The sequence below is a fragment of the Strongylocentrotus purpuratus genome, unplaced genomic scaffold, assembly GCF_000002235.5.
Source record: "Strongylocentrotus purpuratus isolate Spur 01 unplaced genomic scaffold, Spur_5.0 spur5_scaffold_21, whole genome shotgun sequence".
NCBI lineage: Eukaryota > Metazoa > Echinodermata > Echinoidea > Camarodonta > Strongylocentrotidae > Strongylocentrotus > Strongylocentrotus purpuratus.
In genome coordinates, this window is record NW_022145607.1 from 37,690,472 (window position 1) to 37,714,326 (window position 23,855).

The following is a 23,855-nucleotide window of genomic DNA, read 5'->3' on the forward strand; positions in this document are numbered from 1 at the left end:
TAGGTCATTGTCATGAGACGTGACAGTAACCTTTTCAAGGTCATCAGGTCATCGTGACGTCATCCAGGCGCCATTTTGTGAAATCACGTTATCCATCATATCTTCATGATGTATCAGCAAAGGTCATTCATATTCATATCACAAATACTTCAGGTCAAGGGTCAACAGGTCATGTCATCAAAGGTCACATAAAGGTCATGATGCGCGCGTATGTGCGCGTCAAAATTTAAAATTACTCAAAATCACTTAACTATTAAACGAGAGTACGAATCACGTCATTTTAAGCATTTCAAAATTTTCCGTCGGTACTTGTCCCCGCGCGTGTTGTGCGCGCTCAAAACGCGCGGAAAAGGTGAAATTCAAATTGTTTACATGATTTAGATTCTTCTTACCGTAAATGACAATTTACATTAATTTCAGTCACTCTTGACCTTTCATAAGGCCGTGAGCGCGCGTCAAAGTTCAAAATCTGCGCGTGCTGCTATGGGCAATATAATGCAAATATGATCAAAAACATGCCATTTTAAAAATCGAAATAGCTCTTCAGATAGTCCATCGACCCCCAATTTTTATATCATGGTTGGAAAAAGCATGAGTTGGAGATATGATTTCATACCACCCTGACTCGTACAAAGTGAAACAAAGTCATCATATTGGCATCTGAACTCAAACAAATGTATTTTGTTGATGACGTCATTTTTGTCTTTGTTCAATTGAGATTATCTCACTTATCTGTTATCACTTTTCTCTCAGATTTTGATATGTTGTAGCTGAGATAATTCTCTATCAGAAATATGTTATTTATTTTTCATTTCGATGACGTCATCATAGTTAAATATTCCATTAAAGGCGACAATGCATAATTTGTCATATTTGCGTGTTATGTCTATGGGAGGTCACTTTTTTCAAAACATGATTCTGCATGACAATGTGTTTTGACCAGCGTCTCGGTTGTTATTCAAAATAGTTTACAACCAAATCTTAATATGTTGTAGCTGAGACTTTATGCTATCTAAATATTTCCTCACTTTTTTAATCAGTTGTCAGGATCATGCTTATGCTCATCATCATCATTAACATTATCGTTTTTATCGTCATATAACATTATCATTATCATCATCATTACCTTTACTATCATGATCATCACCATGTTCATCATGATCATCATTGTTTACATGTCTATATAACTTGTCCCATTCTCAAATCTATCATAAGACTTAGACAGACCACCTTATTCGTCTTCGTGACGAATTAAATTCTAGTTATTATTTATTTTTATTTCTTCCCGTTTTTTGTTTATCGGTTAGCTCAAGATCGGTTGTGTTAATTTCTTTCAATTTCGACACAGTCATAGGTCATTGTCATGAGACGTGACAGTAACCTTTTCAAGGTCATCAGGTCATCGTGACGTCATCCAGGCGCCATTTTGTGAAATCACGTTATCCATCATATCTTCATGATGCATAAGCAAAGGTCATTCATATTCATATCACATATACTTCAGGTCAACGGTCAACAAGTCATGTCATCAAAGGTCACATAAAGGTCATGACGCGCGCGTATGTGCGCGTCAAAATTTAAAATTGCTCAAAATCACTAAACTATTAAACGAGAGTACGAATCAGGTCATTTTAAGCATTTCAAAATTTTCCGTCCGTAAGTGTCCCCGCGCGCGGTGTGCGCGCTCACAGCGCGCGGAAAATGTGAAATTCAAAATGTTTACATGATTTGGATTCCTCTTAACGTAATTGACAATTTACATTAATTTCAGTCACTCTTCATATTTCATAAAGCCGTGAGCGTGCGTCAAAGTTCAAAATCCGCGCGTACTGCTATGGGCAATATAGTGCAAATTTGATCAAAAACATGCCATTTTTAAAATCGAAATAGCTCTTCAGATAGTCCATTGACCCCCAATTTTTATATCATGGTTGGAGAAAGCATGAGTTGGAGATATGATTTCATACCACCTGGACTCATACAAAGTGAAATAAAGTCATCATATTGGCATCTAAACTCAAACAAATGTATTTTGTTGATGACGTCATTTTTGTCTTTGTTTATTTGAGATTATGTCACTTATCTGTTATCACTTTTCTCTCAGATTTTGATATGTTGTAGCTGAGATAATTCTCTATCACAAATATGTTATTTATTTTTCATTTAGATGACGTCATCATAGTTAAATATTCGATTAAATGCGACAATGCATAATTTGTCATATTTGCGTGTTATGTCTATGGGAGGTCACTTTTTTCAAAACATGCATCTGCATGACAATGTGTTTTGACCAGTATCTCGGTTATTATTCAACAGTTTTCTCCCAAATTTTAGTATGTTATAGCTGAGACTACTTGCTATCTAAATATTTCCTCATTTTTTCAATCAGATGTCAGGATCATGTTCATACTCATCATCGTCATCATCATCATCATCAATATTATCATTATCATCATCATCATCAATGTCACCATCATCATCATCATCATGGTCTGAAGATGATGATCATCAACATCACCATGATCATGATCATTATCATCATCATCATCATCATCATGGTCTGAAGATGATGATCATCAACATCACCATGATCATGATCATTATCATCATCATTAACATTATCGTTTTTATCATCATATAACATTTTCATTATCATGATCATCATCACCTTTACTATCATGATCATCATCATGTTCATCATGATCATCATTGTTTACATGTCTATATAACTTCTCCCATTCTCAAATGTATCATAAGACTTAGACAGACCACCTTATTCGTCTTCGTGACGAATTAAATTTCTAGTTAGGTGGTCTGTTGTCAACAGACCACCTATTGTTTTCGTCAGAATTTTCTTTCTTTATTTATTTATTTATTTATTTATTATTCTTTATTTTTATTTCTTCCCGTTTTTTGTTTATCGATTAACTCAAGATCGGTTGTGTTAATTTCTTTCAATTTTGACACAGTCATAGGTCATTGTCATGATACGTGACAGGAACATTTTCAAGGTCATCAGGTCATCGTGACGTCATCCAGGCGCCATTTTGTGAAATCACGTTATCCATCATATCTTCGTGATGCATAAGCAAAGGTCATTCATATTCATATCACATATACTTCAGGTCAAGGGTCAACAGGTCATGTCATCAAAGGTCACATAAAGGTCACGACGCGCACGTACACGTGCGTCAAAATTTACAAATGCTCAAAATCACTTAACTATTAAAGGAGAGTACGAATCAGGTCATTTTAAGCATTTCAAAATTTTCCGTCCGTAAGTGTCCCCGCGCGCGTTGCGCGCGCTCATAGCGCGCGGAAAAGGTCAAATTCAAAATTTTTACATGATTTAAATTCCTCTTACCGTAAATGACAATTTACATTTTTTTTCAGTCACCCTTGACCTTTCATAAGGCCGTGAGCGCGCGTCAAAGTTCAAAATCCGCGCGTGCTGCTATGGGCAATATAATGCAAATTTGATCAAAAACATGCCATTTTAAAAATCATAATAGCTCTTCAGATAGTCCATTGACCCCAACTTTTATATCATGGTTAGAAAAAGCATGAGTTGGAGATATGATTCCATGTCTCATTTGACCCTCAATTGACTCATGACGTCATCATAATGGCCTCCGAACTCAAAATTTCAATTTGCATATTATGACGTCATCATATTTTTGGAAAATTGATTGTATCTTTGTAAATATTGATTAATTTTCTTCCAAATTTTGATATGTTCTACCTGAGAATATTGTCTACAAATGCAGTCACCACGATATTTCATTTTGACAAGGGCATCATGGCGTATTTTCGCGATTAAAGGAGGCATGTCAATTTTTCACATTTTGCGTGTATTCTCTATGGGACATGACTTTTTCTCAAAACTGGATTCTACATTCTCGTCTGTCGCGAGCAATATCTCTGTCGTTTTATCTTTGTTTACGCTGAGCTTTGAGTATGTTGTAGCTGAGACAATAAGCTATCACAAGTGTGCCATTTATTTCTCGATTAGATGACGGGATCATGCTCATATTTCACTTGCAAAGTGGGATTTGAGAATTTCATTTTCCGTTTACGTGTATTCTCTATGGGAAATGTTTTGGTATATCGGTAACGCGCTTGACTTCCGACCTCGAGGTCCCTGGTTCGAGTCCGGGCGTCTCCAACAATTTTTTTTTGACTTTTCAATGATCATAAAATTGAAAACAGACCACCTAATTCGTCACCATGACGAATTCAATTTCTAGTTTATTCTTTATTTTTATTTATTTCTTCCCGTTTTTTGTTTATCAGTTAACTCAAGATCGGTTGTGTTAATTTCTTTCAATTTTAATACAGTCATAGGTCATTGTCATGAGACGTGACAGGAACATTTTCAAGGTCATCAGATTATCATGACGTCATCCAGGCGCCATTTTGTGAAATCACGTTATCCATCATATCTTCCTGATGCATAAGCAAAGGTCATTCATATTTATATCACGTATACTTTAGGTCAAGGGTCAACAGGTCATGTCATTAAAGGTCACATAAAGGTCATGACGCGCGCGTACGTGTGCGTCAAAATTTTAAAAAGCTCAAAATCACTTAACTACTAAAGGAGAGTAGGAATCAGGTCATTTTAAGCATTTCAAAATTTTCCGTCCGTACGTGTCCCCGCGCGCGTTGCGCGCGCTCATAACGCGTGGAAAAGGTCAAATTCAAAATGTTTACATGATTTGGATTCCCCTTAACGTAATTGACAATTTACATTAATTTCAGTCACTCTTCATATTTCATAAGGCCGTGAGCGTGCGTCAAAGTTCAAAATCCGCGCGTACTGCTATGGGCAATATAATGCAAATTTGATCAAAAACATGCCATTTTAAAAATCGAAATAGCTCTTCAGATAGTCCGTTGACCCCCAATTTTTATATCATGATTGGAGAAAGCATGAGTTGGAGATATGATTTCATACCACCCTGACTCGTACAAAGTGATACGAAGTCATCATATTGGCATCTAAACTCAAACAAATGTATTTTGTTGATGACGTCATTTTTGTCTTTGTTCAATTGAGATTATCTCACTTATCTGTAATCCCTTTTCTCTCAGATTTTGATATGTTGTAGCTGAGATAATTCTCTATCAAAAATATGCCATTCATTTTTCATTTTGATGACGTCATCATAGTTAAATATTTCATTAAAGGCGACAATGCATAATTTGTCATATTTGCGTGTTATGTCTATGGGAGGTCACTTTTTTCAAAACATGAATCTGCCTGACAATGTGTTTTGACCTGTGTCTCGGTGGTTGTTCAAACAATTTTCAACCAAATCTTAGTATGTTGTAGCTGAGACTATATGCTATCTAAATATTTCCTCATTTTTTCAATCAGATGTCAGGATCATGCTCATACTTATCATCGTCATCATCATCATCAATATCATCATCATCATCATCATCATCAATGTCACCATCATCATCATCATGGTCTGAAGATGATCATCATCAACATCATCATGATCATGATCCTTATCATCATCATTAACATTATCGTTTTTATCATCATATAACATTATCATTATCATCATCATCATCATCACCTTTACTATCATAATCATCACCATGTTCATCATGATCATCATTGTTTACATGTCTATATAACTTCTCCCATTCTCAAATCTATCATAAGACTTAGACAGACCACCTTATTCGTCTTCGTGACGAATTAAATTCTAGTTAGGTGGTCTGTTGAAAACAGATCACCTATTGTTTTCGTCAGAATTTTCTTTCTTATTTATTTATTCTTTATTTTTATTTCCTACACTTTTTTGTTAACAGGATAACTCAAGATCAGTTTATTTAATTTCGTTCAATTTTGGCACAGTTATAGGTCATTGCCATAAGACGTTCCAGTAACCTTTTCAAGGTCATCGAGTTATCGTGACGTCATTCAGGCGCCATTTTGTGAAATCACGTTATCCATCATATCTTCATGATGCATAAGCAAAGGTCATTCATATTCATATCACATATATTTCAGGTCAAGGGTCAACAGGTCATGTCATCAAAGGTCACATAAAGGTCACGACACGCGCGTACGTGCGCGTCAAAATTTTAAAATGCTCAAAATCACTTAACTAATAAAGGAGAGTACGAATCAGGTCATTTTAAGCATTTCAAAATTTTCCGTCCGTACGTGTCCCCGCGCGCGTTGCGCGCGCTCACAACGCGCGGAAAAGGTCAAATTCAATTTTTTTTTTTTTACATGATTTAGATTCCTCTTACCGTAAATGACAATTTACATTATTTTCAGTCACTCTTGACCTTTCATAAGGCCGTGAGCGCGCGTCAAAGTTCAAAATCCGCGCGTGCTGCTATGGGAAATATAATGCAAATTTGATCAAAAACATGAAATTTTAAAAATCGAAATAGCTCTTCAGATAGTCCATTGACCCCCAACTTTAATATCATGATTAGAAAAAGCATGAGTTGGAGATATGATTTCATGTCTCATTTGACCCTCAATTAACTCATGACGTTATCATAATGGCCTTCGAACTCAAAATTTCAATTTGCATATTATGACGTCAGCAGATTTTTGGAAAATTGATTGTATCTCTGTGAATATTGATCAATTTTCTTTCAAAATTTGATATGTTCTACCTGAGAATATTCTCTACAAATGCAGTGGCCACGATATTTCATTTTGACAATGGTATCATTGCGTATTTTTGCGATTAAAGGAGGCATGTCAATTTTTCACATTTTGCGTGTATTCTCTATGGGACAAGACTTTTTCTCAAAACTGGATTCTACATCCTATCTTTCGCGAGCAATATCTCCGTTGTTTTAGCTTTGTTTTCGCTGAGCTTTGAGTATGTTGTAGCTGAGACAATAAGCTATCGTAAGTGTGCCCTTTTTTTTTATCAGATGCCGGGATCATGCTCATATTTCACTTACAAAGTGGGATTTGTGAATTCTATTTACCGTTTACGTGTAATCTCTATGGGAAATGTTTTGGTATATCGTTAACGCACTTGACTTCCGACCTCGAGGTCCCTGGTTCGAGTCCGGGCGTCTCCAACAATTTTTTTTTCTTCACTTTTTTTCTTTTTGACCTTTCACTGTACCATCTCCTTTGAATATTAAAACACGTAGAATCGCAAATAATGTAATAAACAACCACATTTACTTTATTATTACCCTATTATCACTTGATCCATTACTTTTCACGTGAAATCCTTATGGGAGATGATTTTTTTTCTCAAATCTGGATTCTATATTCATGTCTTTTGCGAGCAATATCGCCGTTATTTCAGCTTGAATTTTGTTGATTTTTGAGTATGTTGTAGCTGAGACTATACGCTATCTAAATGTACCCTCATTTTTTAATCAGATGTCATCATGGTCTGTTAATGATGATCATCAACATCACCATGATCATCATCATCGTCATCACCATTACTATCAAGATCATCATCATCATGATCATCATCATGATCATCATTCTTTACATGTCTATATAACTTCTCCCTTTTTCAATGAGCATGAACATAGGAATTGAAGACAGACCACCTAATTCGACCCCATGACGAATTAAATTTCAAATTTATTAGGTGGTCTGTCAACGACAGATCACCTATTGTTTTCGTCAGAATTTTCTTTCTTTATTATTATTATTATTATTATTATTAGGTGGTCTGTTATCAACAGACCACCTATTGTTTTCGTCAGAATTTTCTTTCTTTATTATTATTATTAGGTGGTCTGTCGTTTTCGACAGATCACCTATTGTTTTCGTCAGAATTTTCTTTCTTTATTTATTTATTTATTATTATTATTTATTTTTATTTCTCCCCGTTTTTTGTTCATCGGTTAACTCAAGATCGGTTGTGTTAATTTCTTTCAATTTTGACACAGTCATAGGTCATTGTCATGAGACGTGACAGTAACCTTTTCAAGGTCATCAGGTCATCGTGACGTCATCCAGGCGCCATTTTGTGAAATCACGTTATCTATCATATCTTCATGATGCATCACCAAAGGTCATTCATATTCATATCACATATACTTCAGGTCAAGGGGCAACAAGTCATGTCATCAAAGGTCACATAAAGGTCATGACGCGCACGTACGCGAGCGTCAAAATTTTAAAATGCTCAAAATCACTTAACTATTAAACGAGAGTACGAATCAGGTCATTTTAAGCATTTCAACATTTTCCGTCCGTACGTGTCCCCGCGCGCGGTGTGCGCGCTCACAGCGCGCGGAAAAGGTCAAATTCAAAATGTTTACATGATTTGGATTTCTCTTAACGTAATTGACAATTAACATTAATATCAGTCACTCTTGATCTTTCATAAGGCCGTGAGCGCGCGTCAAAGTTCAAAATCCGCGCGTGCTGCTATGGGCAATATAATGCAAATTTGTTCAAAAACATGCCATTTTAAAAATCGAAATAGCTCTTTAGATAGTCCATCGACCCCCAATTTTTATATCATGGTTGGAGAAAGCATGAGTTGGAGATATGATTTCATACCACCCTGACTCGTACAAAGTGTAACAAAGTCATTATATTGACATCTAAACTCAACAAAATGTATTTTGTTGATGACGTCATTTTTGTCTTTGTTTAATTGAGATTATCTCACTTATCTGTGATCGATTTTCTCCCAGATTTTGATATGTTGTAGCTGAGATAATTCTCTATCACAAATATGCCATTTATTTTTCATTTAGATGACGTCATCATAGTAAAATATTCGATTAAAGGCGACAATGCATAATTTGTCATATTTGCGTGTTATGTCTATGGGAGGTCACTTTTTTCAAAACATGAATCTGCATGACAATGTGTTTTGACCAGTATGTCGGTTGTTATTCAACAGTTTTCTCCCAAATTTTAGTATGTTGTCGCTGAGACTATATGTCATCTAAATCACTCCTCATTTTTCCGATAAGATGTCAGAATCACGCTTATGATCGTGATCATCTTCCTCATCAACATCATCATGATCATGATCATCATAATCATTACTATCAAGATCATCATCATAATCATCATTGTGTACATGTCTATATAACTTATCCCTTTTTCAATTCAGTAAATATTACAATCTATTATAAGACTTGAAGACAGACCACCTTATTCGTCTTCGTGACGAATTAAATTTCTAGTTTATTTTTATTTCTCCCCGTTATTTGTTCATCGGTTAACTCAAGATCGGTTGTGTCAATTTCTTTCAATTTCGACATAGTCATAGGTCATTGTCATGAGACGTGACAGTAACCTTTTCAAGGTCATCAGGTTATCGTGACGTCATCCAGGCGCCATTTTGTGAAATCACGTTATCCATCATATCTTCATGATGCCTAAGCAAAGGTCATTCATATTCATATCACATATACTTCAGGTCAAGGGTCAACAGGTCATGTCATCGAAGGTCACATAAAGGTCATGACGCGCGCGTATGTGCGCGTTAAAATTTAAAATTGCTCAAAATCACTAAACTATTAAACGAGAGTACGAATCACGTCATTTTAAGCATTTCAAAATTTTCCGTCCGTACGTGTCACCGCGCGCGTTGCGCGCGCTCATAACGCGTGGAAAGGTCAAATTCAAATTGTTTACATGATTTAGATTCCTCTTACCGTAATTGACAATTTACATTAATTTCAGTCACTCTTGACCTTTCATAAGGCCGTGAGCGCGCGTCAAAGTTCAAAATCCGCGCGTGCTGCTTTGGGCAATATAATGCAAATTTCATCAAAAACATGCCATTTTAAAAATCGAAATAGCTCTTCAGATAGTCCGTCGACCCCCAATTTTTATATCATGGTTGGAAAGAGCATGAGTTGGAGATATGATTTCATACCACCCTGACTCGTACAAAGTGAAACAAAATCTTCATATTTGCATCTAAACTAAAGAAAATGTATTTTGTTGATGACGTCATTTTTGTCTTTGTTTAATTGAGATTATCTCGATTATCAGTAATCGATTTTCTCCCAGATTTCGATATGTTGTAGCTGAGATAATTCTCTATCACAAATATGTCATTTATTTTTCATTTTGATGACGTCATCATACTTAAATATTCGATTAAAGACGACACTGCATAATTTGTTATATTTGCGTGTTATGTCTAAGGGAGGTCACTTTTTTCAAAACATGAATCTGCATGACAAGGTGTTTTGACCAGTATCTCGGTTGTTATTCAACAGTTTTCTCTCAAAATTTAGTATGTTGTAGCTGAGACTATTTGCTATCTCAATATTTCCTCATTTTTTCAATCAGTTGTCAGGATCATGCTTATGCTCATCATCATCATTAACATTATCGTTTTTATCGTCATATAACATTATCATTATCATCATCATCATCACCTTTACTATCATGATCATCACCATGTTCATCATGATCATCATTGTTTACATGTCTATATAACTTCTCCCATTCTCAAATCTATCATAAGACTTAGACAGACCACCTTATTCGTCTTCGTGACGAATTAAATTCTAGTTAGGTGGTCTGTCGTTTTCGACAGATCACCTATTGTTTTCGTCAGAATTTTCTTTCTTTATTTATTTATTAGGTGGTCTGTCAACGACAGATCACCTATTGTTTTCGTCAGAATTTTCTTTCTTTATTTATTTATTTATTTATTATTATTATTTATTTTTATTTCTCCCCGTTTTTTGTTCATCGGTTAACTCAAGATCGGTTGTGTTAATTTCTTTCAATTTTGACACAGTCATAGGTCATTGTCATGAGACGTGACAGTAACCTTTTCAAGGTCATCAGGTCATCGTGACGTCATCCAGCCGCCATTTTGTGAAATCACGTTATCCATCATATCTTCATGATGCCTAAGCAAAGGTCATTCATATTCAAATCACATATACTTCAGGTCAAGGGTCAACAAGTCATGTCATCAAAGGTCACATAAAGGTCATGACGTGCACGTACGCGCGCGTCAAAATTTTAAAATGCTCAAAATCACTTAACTACTAAAGGAGAGTACGAATCAGGTCATTTGAAGCATTTCAAAAATTTCCATCCGTACTTGTCCCCGCGCGCGGTGCGCGCGCTCACAACGCGCGGAAAAGGTCAAATTCAATTTGTTTACATGATTTAGATTCCTCTTACCATAAATGACAATTTACATTAATTTCAGTTACTCTTGACCTTTCATAAGGCCGTGAGCGCGCGTCAAAGTTCAAATTCTGCGCGTGCTGCTATGGGCAATATAATGTAAATTTGATCAAAAAACATGCTACTTTATAAATCGAAATAGCTCTTCAGATAGTCCGTCGACCCTCATTTTTTATATCATGGTTGGAAAGAGCATGAGCTGGAGATATGATTTCATACCACCCTGACTCGTACAAAGTGAAAAAAAATCTTCATATTTGCATCTAAACTAAAGAAAATGTATTTTGTTGATGACGTCATTTTTGTCTTTGTTTAATTGAGATTATCTCGCTTATCGGTAATCGATTTACTCCCAGATTTTGATATGTTGTAGCTGAGCTAATTCTCTACCAGAAATATGTTCTTTATTTTTCATTTAAATGACGTCATCATAGTGAAATATTCGATTAAAGGCGACAATGCATAATTTGTCATATTTGCGTGTTACGTCTATGGGAGGTCACTTTTGTCAAAACATGTATCTGCATGACAATGTGTTTTGACCAGTATCTCGGTTATTATTCAACAGTTTTCTCCCAAATTTTAGTATGTTGTAGCTGAGACTATTTGCTATTTAAATATTTCCTCATTTTTTTCAATCAGATGTCAGGATTATGCTTATGGTCATCATCATCATTAACATTATCGTTTTTATCATCATATAACATTATCATTATCATCATCATCATCACCTTTACTATCATGATCATCATCATGGTCATCATGATCATCATCGTTTACATGTCTATATAACTTCTCCCATTCTCAATTCTATCATAAGACTTAGACAGACCACCTTATTCGTCTTCGTGACGAATTAAATTTCTAGTTATTATTATTATTTATTTTTATTTCTCCCCGTTTTTTGTTCATCGGTTAACTCAAGATCGGTTGTGTTAATTTCTTTCAATTTTGACACAGTCATAGGTCATTGTCATGAGACGTGACAGTAACCTTTTCAAGGTCATCAGGTCATCGTGACGTCATCCAGGCGCCATTTTGTTAAATCACGTTAGGCGAGGCGTCAAAAATAAATATACCAGCCAGCGGCAGCTAACTGCATTTGTGCGTCCTGGCTGCATTTTTTAGATTAGCTCAGCCGGCTACCGCTGGCGGTAGGACCCTCAATTAACTCATGATGTCATCATAATGGTTTCCGAACAAAAGCATGCGCCGGCTGCCGCCTTTCGAATGGAAACCGAGCCTCAGATCCCAGCCTGGCGCAAGCCGGCTGGGCTAATAAGTGAAACATAATTGCCCCAGCCAGGCTTCGGCCGTAATTGCAGCCTCGATACGCCAATACGTGAGGCGGCAGCCTGCTGGTATCGATATTTTTGACGCCTCGCCTTATCCATCATATCTTCATGATGCATGAGCAAAGGTCATTCATATTCATATCACATATACTTCAGGTCAAGGGTCAACAAGTCATGTCATCAAAGGTCACATAAAGGTCATGACGCGCACGTACGCGCGCGTCAAAATTTTAAAAAGCTCAAAATCACTTAACTATTAAACGAAAGTACGAATCAGGTCATTTTAAGCATTTCAAAATTTTCCGTCCGTACGTGTCCCCGCGCGCGTTGCGCGCGCTCACAGCGCGCGGAAAACGTCAAATTCAAAATGTTTACTTAATTTAGATTCCTCTTAACGTAATTGACCATTTACATTAATTTCAGTCACTCTTGACCTTTAATAAGGCCGTGAGCGTGTGTCAAAGTTCAAAATCCGCGCGTGCTGCTATGGGCAATATAATGCAAATTTGATCAAAAACATGCCATTTTAAAAATCGAAATAGCTCTTCAGATAGTCCATCGACCCCCAATTTTTATATCATGGTTGGAGAAAGCATGAGTTGGAGATATGATTTCATACCACCCTGACTCGTACAAAGTAAAACAAAGTCATCATATTGGCATCTAAACTCAAACAAATGTATTTTGTTGATGACGTCATTTTTGTCTTTGTTTAATTGAGATTATCTCACTTATCGGTGATCGATTTTTTCCCATATTTTGATATGTTGTAGCTGAGATAATTCTCTATCAGAATTATGCCATTTATTTTTTATTTGGATGACGTCATCATAGTTAAATATTCGATTAAAGGCGACAATGCATAATTTGTCATATTTGCGTGTTATGTCTATGGGAGGTCACTTTTTTCAAAACATGAATCTGCATGACAATGTGTTTTGACCAGTATCTCGGTTGTTATTCAACAATTCTCTCCCAAATATTAGTATGTTGTAGCTGAGACTGTATGCTATCTAAATATTTCCTCATCTTTTCAATCAGATGTCAGGATCATGCTCATGCCCGTCATCATCATCATCAACATCATCATCATCAATGTCACCATCATCATCATCATCATGGTCTGAAGATGATCATCATCAACATCATCATGATCATGATCATTATCATCATCATCATTAACATTATCGTTTTTATCATTAGATAACATTATCATTATCATCATCATCATCATCATCACCTTTACTATCATGATCATCACCATGTTCATCACGATCATCATTGTTTACATGTCTATATAACTTCTCCCATTCTCAAATCTATCATAAGACTTAGACAGACCACCTTATACGTCTTCGTGACGAATTAAATTCTAGTTAGGTGGTCTGTCAACGACAGATCACCTATTGTTTTCGTCAGAATTTTCTTTCTTTCTTTATTTATTTATTAGGTGGTCTGTCAACGACAGATCACCTATTGTTTTCGTCAGAATTTTCTTTCTTTATTATTATTATTATAGGTGGTCTGTTGAAAACAGATCACCTATTGTTTTCGTCAGAATTTTCTTTCTTTATTTATTATTAGGTGGTCTGTTGAAAACAGATCACCTATTGTTTTCGTCAGAATTTTCTTTCTTTCTTTATTTATTTATTTATTAGGTGGTCTGTTGAAAACAGATCACAGACCATAGTCCATCGACCCCCAATTTTTATATCATGGTTGGAGAAAGCATGAGTTGGAGATATGATTTCATACCACCCTGACTCGTACAAAGTAAAACAAAGTCATCATATTGGCATCTAAACTCAAACAAATGTATTTTGTTGATGACGTCATTTTTGTTTTTGTTTAATTGAGATTATCTCACTAATCTGTGATCGATTTTCTCCCAGATTTCGATATGTTGTAGCTGAGATAATTCTCTATCAGAATTATTGCATTTATTTTTCATTAGGATGACGTCATCATAGTTAAATATTCGATTAAAGGCGACAATGCATAATTTGTCATATTTGCGTGTTATGTCTATGGGAGGTCACTTTTTTCAAAACATGAATCTGCATGACAATGTGTTTTGACCAGTATCTCGGTTATTATTCAACAGTTTTCTTCCAAATTTTAGTATGTTGTAGCTGAGACTATTTGCAATCTAAATATTTTCTCATTTTTTCAATCAGATGTCAGGATCATGCTCATGCTCATCATCATCATCATCATCATCAATATCATCATCATCATCAATGTCACCATCATCATCATCATGGTCTGAAGATGATGATCATCATCATGATGATCATGATCATTATCATTATCATTATCGTTTTTATCGTCATATAACATTATCATTATCATCATCATCACCTTTACTATCATGATCATCATCATGTTCATCATTGTTTACATGTCTATATAACTTCTCCCATTCTCAAATCTATCATAAGACTTAAACAGACCACCTTATTCGTCTTCGTGACGAATTAAATTTCTAGTTTTGTAAGTGATTTTCAAAATCAGTTCATATTTGTATTTGTTGTGTGTGTCCAATTAAAAAGAAAAAAAAAACACAAACTATGAATGGTGAAATATCATAATAACCCTAAGATTATCTTTGTTCTTCTCTCACAGCGACCTTACCATATACCGGTACTTCAGCTTCTAACCCTCCAACGGAATCGAAGTCTTCGCCATCATCAACCCCCTCACCGAAAGATCCTGGTAAAAGATTATTGATTATTCCTGATATACAATTAAATCAATTTAACATAATAATAATACTGATGATTATGACCTTTACCTAATTGCTTTAAAATAAAGTATGCTACATGTAAGTACGCAACAAAGGGACCAGCGACTTTAAGTCCTCTACGAGGGAATAAGTAATACGGATCAATGCCTTACCTTGGTTTAGAACCAGGGACCTTCTGTTTACGGAACCATTTGTCTACCCCTGAGCCATTGCACTTTTTCCTTTTGACACCATATTTTTGTGTCATTTTGTAAATGATTTTCAAAATCAGTTCATATTTGTATTTGTTGTGTGTGTCCAATTAAAAAGAAAAAAAAACACAAACTATGAATGGTGAAATATCATAATAACCCTGAGATTATCTTTGTTCTTCTCACACAGCGACCTTACCATCTACCGGTACTTCAGCTTCTAACTCTCCAACGGAATCGATGTCTTCACCATCATCAACCCCCTCACCGACAGATCCTGGTAAAAGATTATTGATTATTCCTGATATACAATTAAATCAATTTAACATAATAATAATAATGATGATTATGACCTTTACCTAATTGCTTTAAAATAAAGTATGCTGCATATAAGTTAGCATCCAATGGACCGGCGACTGTAAGTCCTCTCCAAGGGAATTAGTAATGAGGACCAATGCCTTACCTAGGTTTCAAACCCGGGATCGTTTACGGGACCACTTGTCTACCACTGAGCCGTTGCACTTTTTCCTTTTGACACCATATTTTGTGTCATTTTGTAAATGATTTTCAAAATCAGTTCATATTTGTATTTGTTGTGTGTGTCCAATTAAAAAGAAAGAAAAACACAAACTATGAATGGTGAAATATCATAATAACCCTGAGATTATCTTTGTTCTTCTCACACAGCGACCTTACCATCTACCGGTACTTCAGCTTCTAACTCTCCAACGGAATCCATGTCTTCACCATCATCAACACCCTCACCTACAGAACCTGGTAAAAGATTATTGATTATTCCTGATATACAATTAACTAAATTGGCATAATGGTGATGATGATGATGATAATGATAATAATAATGATAATAATGGTATGATTTTAATGATAATAAGAGTAATAATAATGATGGTCGTGAAACTACTACTATATCCTATTTCGACTACTACTATTACTAGTAATACAAATAATAATGATAACAATATTTAGATAGCGATCAATTTAACATAATAATGGTAATAATGATCATGACCTTTACCTAATTGCTATGAAATAATGTATGCTGCATATAAGTACGCAACAAAGGGACCAGCGACTTTAAGTCCTCTCCGAGGGAATAAGTAATACGGATCAATGCCTTACCTTGGTTTAGAACCAGGAACCTTCTGTTTACGGAACCATTTGTCTACCCCTGAGCCATTGCACTTTTTCCTTTTGACACCATATTTTTGTGTCATTTTGTAAATGATTTTCAAAATCAGTTCATATTTGTATTTGTTGTGTGTGTCCAATTAAAAAGAAAAAAAAACACAAACTATGAATGGTGAAATATCATCATAACCCTGAGATTATCTTTGTTCTTCTCACACAGCGACCTTACCATATACCGGTACTTCAGCTTCTAACCCTCCAACGGAATCGAAGTCTTCGCCATCATCAACCCCCTCACCGACAGATCCTGGTAAAAGATTATTGATTATTCCTGATATACAATTAAATCAATTTAACATAATAATAATACTGATGATTATGACCTTCACCTAATTGCTTTAAAATAAAGTATGCTGCATATAAGTTAGCATCCAATGGACCGGCGACTGTAAGTCCTCTCCAAGGGAATTAGTAATACGGATCAATGCCTTACCCTGGATTAGAACCAGGGACCTTCTGTTTACGGAACCATTTGTCTACCCCTGAGCCATTGCACTTTTTCCTTTTGACACCATATTTTTGTGTCATTTTGTAAATGATTTTCAAAATCAGTTCATATTTGTATTTGTTGTGTGTGTCCAATTAAAAAGAAAGAAAAACACAAACTACGAATGGTGAAATATTATAATAACCCTGAGATTATCTTTGATTATTTCACACAGCAACCTTACCATCTACCGGTACTTCAGCTTCTAACTCTCCAACGGAATCGATGTCTACACCATCATCAACACCCTCACCGACAGAACCTGGTACAAGATTATTGATTATTCCTGATATACAATTAAATCAATTTAACATAATAATGATAATGATGATTATGACCTTTACCTAATTGCTTTAAAATAAAGTATGCTGCATATAAGTTAGCATCCAATGGACCGGCGACTGTAAGTCCTCTCCAAGGGAATTAGTAATACGGATCAATGCCTTACCCTGGTTTAGAACCAGGGACCTTCTGTTTACGGAACCATTTGTCTACCCCTGAGCCATTGCACTTTTTTCCTTTTGACACCATATTTTTGTGTCATTTTGTAAATGATTTTCAAAATCAGTTCATATTTGTATTTGTTGTGTGTGTCCAATTAAAAAGAAAGAAAAACACAAACTATGAATGGTGAAATATTATAATAACCCTGAGATTATCTTTGATCTTTTCACACAGCAACCTTACCATCTACCGGTACTTCAGCTTCTAACTCTCCAACGGAAACGATGTCTTCACCATCATCAACCTCCTTACCGACAGAACCTGGTAAAAGATTATTGATTATTCCTGATATACAATTAATTCAATTTGTTATAATGATGATGATGATGGTGATAATGATTGTGATAATAATAATAATAATAATAATAATAATAATAATAATAATAATAATAATAACAATAATGATGATCATCATTTCGAAAATAATATTAATACTAATAATGATGACGGTAATAATAATAATGATGATCATGTTACCACTACTATACTACTATTAATACTACTTCTACTACCATACTAATGATAATACTAAATAAGACATGATAATAGTAATAATTACAATAATAATAACAACAACAATAATAATAACAATAATCATAATAATAATGATAAGGATAATGATAACGAAATGATAATACTAGTGATGATATACATTAATCATAATAATAATCATGATGAAATTCATTAAAAAGTGAAAATACTCATTATGATGTTGATTTTTCTACCTGACTGCTACCATGAATGCATGTATGCTGCATGTAAGTAAGCAACCATGTGACGGCTGTAAGTCCTCTCCGATGGACGCGGTAATGGGAATTGATACCTAACCAAAGGACATGAGCGTATTGACTTAGATTCGAACCTTGGACCTCTGGTATACGAGACACATATTTTTTTTGTTTTAAATGATATTTTATTTCCTTCTTCATAATTTCACATAACAAGAAATAATCAAAATAAGCAATATAAAACACATATAGCTCAGTTTAGTCTCATTTGCGAACGCCCCCTATCGGCAGAGTCAAGCAGCCTAACATGTGCGTTAGCCTATGGACTTTTACAAACAAAAATCGTTAAAAAATTCTTCTTCTTTTTTTTTAAACGAAAAGCACATCCACCCCGACGTACTTTATCACTGGCTCTTTTATTGGAACCCTCATGTCCCATTGACTTTTAAAGTTCACCCACCGTAATTTGATCAAAATAGGTAGCAATCTCGCCATTGTCTATATAACACATGTACAACAAGTCGAACTTTGGACTCAATTTACCACGCGATTGTATGGTTATAAGTCAAGCACACGAAGGATAACAAGCTTGAATTATCATAGATCAGTTCTGATTTGTTCATTATGTCCATTTCATCCAACACCCCACCGTATTTTTTCCATTTAGTATAGGCAAGCATTTTACCGAGGTAAGCAAAAACATGAATATTCATGACACCATGGAATATTCGATTATTAACAGAGGGGTGCAATTGTGCACCACATCAAACTCCCCTACTTTCAGTCAAGTATTTCATTGTATTATGTAGTTTGGTAGGTTTAGTTTACTAACTGTTTAATTATCAGATTTCAAAGATAGTTTAAAGATATGGAAAAGATTGTTGTATTTAATTTAGCAAAGCAATCTCATATACAAACTCACTATCAAGTGTCGTCTGATCCGCCGATTGCCGTCTGCTATATACGCGAACTAGCCTAAGTTTGTGCTGGCGAAAATGAGACAACCGGAGCAATATGACTGCTCGACCCCGGAGCCATCGTTCCTTAACCTTTTGAACCCCATTTTTGTATAATTGTGTAAATAAAGTAAGATATTAAAAATAATTTAATATTTAAGTTCAAGTTCAAGTTCAAGTTCGAGCTTTATTTCCATTTTACAAAGTAAATTACAAAAATCATTTTACAAAGTATACAAAAGTTATTATACAAGTGTACATGGTTGTTTTTTCTTAGCTAAACAAAAAAAAAATATTTACGTTATTCTTATTAAATCAATTATAGGATAATCTTTAGTGTATCTCCGTTTTCATGAAAAGAAATGCGAAATTATGAATGGTGAAATATCATAATAATCCTGAGATTATCTTTGTTCTTCTCACACAGTGACCGTACCATCTACCGGTACTTCAGCTTCTAACCCTCAAACAGAATCGATGTCTACATCATCATTATCCTCAACCCCCTCACCGACAGAATCTGGTAAAAGATTATTGATCAATCCTGATATATACAATTAATTCAATTGGTATGCTAATGATGATGGTGATGATGATGATAATGATGATAGTGATAACAACAGTACGAATAATGATATCTAATATACACAAACCTTTGTGAAGTGCTTTTCACATTGTGATTTTTAGCTAGAGATTTATCAGTTAGTCACCTATTTTGACGATCCTTAACAATCACGATACGCGATCATTCTTTTTAATCATCTTTTCCTAATTGTTTTTAGTCATCTTTTTTCACTAATTCAGACATATATGAAATTATGTTGAAAAATAACAGCAAATGAACAAAGTGTAACGTTTCAAAGTTTAAGTTCAGAGTTATTTTACTCTTAAATACAATTATTTTATTTTCCACCTGTGGCATCTGAGCCTGGTCAGCACGAATGTCGTTAACATAATTTGCTGCTTAACATTCATAATCTTTTAGCGATAGTATGTACAGTGCCGATGGATGTAACCAAATATACGACCTGTAAGGGAAGCGTCTTACCTCTGACAATTTGTGACTTCAAATGCAATGAAACTGGTAACGCCAGTGTTCTTAATGTCACGTGTAACGCTACGGGATCATGGAGTGAAGTACTTCCTACATGTGGAAGTAAGTATTTCAAGTTCAAATTTATCTCTTTTATTTAATTCATTTATTTTCCCCTTGTAGGATGGAACACTCTGGATATCAATGTCGTTCATATGGGGTCCCCAATTTTTTGCAATTCAAATACATGTATATATAACATTTTAAGGAAATAACCTATACAACAACTTTGGTAACTCTCGTTGAAATAAATATAATGCGAAAGGAAACGTCCTAACCAAGGGACTATGTACTTGACGATTAATGCCTTATGGTTTATAATTGATGGTTTCGAGTCTGGGACCTCTTTGTTATGGGACTCCTTTCTCTGTAAGATTACCACGTAGTCATCGATATAATTATCTCACTCTTTTATATAACATAATCTGTCAAATAAAATTAAGGAGGAGAATTTTTTTTTAATGCAGATTGAAAATGATATGGTCATAATAATTGTTTAAATACCCGATGTAAATCGGTTAATTGTAATTTACGGTAGTTTTCAAAAATAAACGAACAGAAATTAAATTTTATTTGGGCACAAGTTATATGGCTGGGATATGACTCATCAATATGAATTTACCCTAGATAATTGTAAAGCAGGGGTATGTCTATTGTGAAATTGAATATTGGAATTACATTTATCCCAAATTTTGAACAGGTTTAGGCTTAAGTGCCACGACCATGAACGATACTCGTGGCACACGAAGAAAAAGACGCGAAACTTTGCCCTTGGACAATCAGGATGTTCTAACAGTCCAGAAAACGGTAAGATACTCATGGCATACCAAAGCCTTCTCAGTTGCAATTATCTAAGAAAGTTCATTGTCCGGGACATCCCAGTATACCGACAGCCGCTGAGGCCGACAGCCCACGAGACCTACAGCCCACGAGACATACATCACACGAGACCGACAGCCCACGAGACCTACAGCCCATGAGATCGACAATGTCAGTTAAGTGAATTCTCCACGAAGTTGTCAGACATGTCTGTCTCGTGGGCTGTAGGGTCTAGAGGGCCTTCTGACTATTTTGTAGAAGGAGCACTAGACCGACATTTTGCTTATGGAAATCGCTTTGGTAAACTTCCTAAAAGACAATGCATGTGAAATATGATAATTCAGTTTTTCATAATCGAACATAATTTCATAACATAATTTAATACGTTGTAGTTACATTGTATACGTCTTCTCTCTTTCTTCTCCCATCTAACACGTGAACTGCACCAGTTTGAATCGGCAATACTCAGGATCCTTACAACATATTTTGTTAACGCGACAACCATCAGCGCTCAGAGTTTGCCAAACAGCCAGATGCAAATGAACTTACTCACAGGCGTTATGTACACGTCAGATGTAACTGTTGAACGTTTGATAAAACAGATCGAAGGAGCTCTTCTAGCAGTGGATGAATTCAGAGTTGTTTCAGTTGATGTAACAGGTAGGTAGCATAAGCTTACATTATTTTTTTTATTTCTAAGTCTGTGTATAATGCTCTTGATGTACTTTCCAGCAACATTTTGCTTCTCATTTTTCCTGTGAGAATGCTGCATGCTCTTTCCTGTTTGGATGAATTATTACCATCAATAATTCTGGTTATCCTACCATTAAAGAATAAGATCTACATTTAAAATTCAGACCCAGGTACAATAAAAGATATTCAGTTAATTAACCTATATTTATATTCTTATAATTCCTTTTTTCCCTTTCATTTAATACAAAATACGATAATGCCGTGAATGGCAATATATTTTCAAAGGGGGACAACTTGAAAACAAGCCCCACATCCTTTTTTTTTAGAATATCCGTACACGAATTGCAAAAGTGTACGTACGTCGTAAACCGCAACATTTGATTTTGATTTCGTTTCCACACGATTCATTCGAACTGAATATCAGATTAATCAATCAAAACGCACTTATATTTTAGTTGTTTCACATTTATTGTTTGCGGTATATAGGCCTAAATTTATGTCGGCATTTTAATTCTTCACAGATCTGGACGCACTCTGTTCCCCCACGCCCTGCAAGAACAACGGCGAGTGCAGGGTTGACTATAACACCTTTGATTTCCCTTGCGTGTAAGTCTCTTTATTTATGTGTTTCTCTAGTTGATTAAATTCAAACCCAGGAAACAGAAAGCGTTATCGGGAAGTATTTAAAAAAAAGGAACATTTAGTAAACTTCCATTGCCACGAGTGCCTTATAACAAAGACTTTATAGTGCAGTGCATAATTACGCATAACCCACTTTTGGTCTTGATCGGTTACATGACAGCCTCTTTATCACAGATAAAGTTAAAGATTTTTTTACACGTACCTATTTAGACAAAGAATGTAGCGCATAAAGAATTAACGTCCAAGGAACGTTCGGTGTTCCTGGGGGGGGGGGGGGGGAAGGGGTATAACGACATCTTTCCCATATTGATTTTCCTTAATTTTAACCCACACTGCGATAGAAATTACTAACATGTCGCCGTCACTAGTATTTCAATATCCGATTCTGCCATGATTGTATTAAGGAATAATTACATTTTGTCCAAAATAATGAAAACATTTATTCATATTTTTGGACATCCAATTAATATTGAGAGTAAAATACAAATCAAATAAAGGCATGTTTGAGCTCAGAGATGTTTCGGGGGATTGTAATATTCATTAAAGTCATAAATACTTTATCAAATGGAATATGTATAAACAAATCTAGATTAATCTAAAATCAAGTAAGAATGGTTAATAAATATAATTTTTTTTAAATGGAGTTCTCAAAGGGAATCGACAATGCAATATACATACTTTATACTTAATTTAAATGGCCATGTTGTAAAAACGCATTGATATAGTTCTTTAAATCTGTTATGTCGATTGTGAGTACGATAACATTTGCTTGTATTTTGTCAATCATTTAACCATACAAATTACAAGCTGATTGTTTAACAGTATCTAACCATTCTTCCTTCCATATTACATTAGAGTGCTTTTAAATTGTGTAAATATAATTTGAATGCTTTGCTAAACGTGACGAAATGACTAGAAGAAAATAGATAATACTTTAAAATTTGAAATCATGCGGTATAAAACTTAATCTTGCGAATGATCTTCCTTTTCAGCTGCGCCAGTGGATACTCCGGGCCTCAATGCTCTAACTCTTCTAACGTCGTACTCCTTGCTATCCTAGTCCCTATCATGATTCTCATCCTCCTCTTCATCATCTTCTTCGTCGTCCTCGTCGTATACTATCGTGTTCGTCTCCACAAACTTGACGGGTATAAAAAGAGACCATTTCATTACGACATGAACACTCGACGATATGAAGATGGCATGCAGCAGTTGTACTTCACAGAAGATAGGAGACACCAACACCAGGACCCAGAGACCTTCAATAACAGCGCTATGGGCCCTCGATTCAGTAAAGAAATCAATGTAAGTAGTCATTCCTAAACTAGCAAATCAGAAACGGTTTAGTT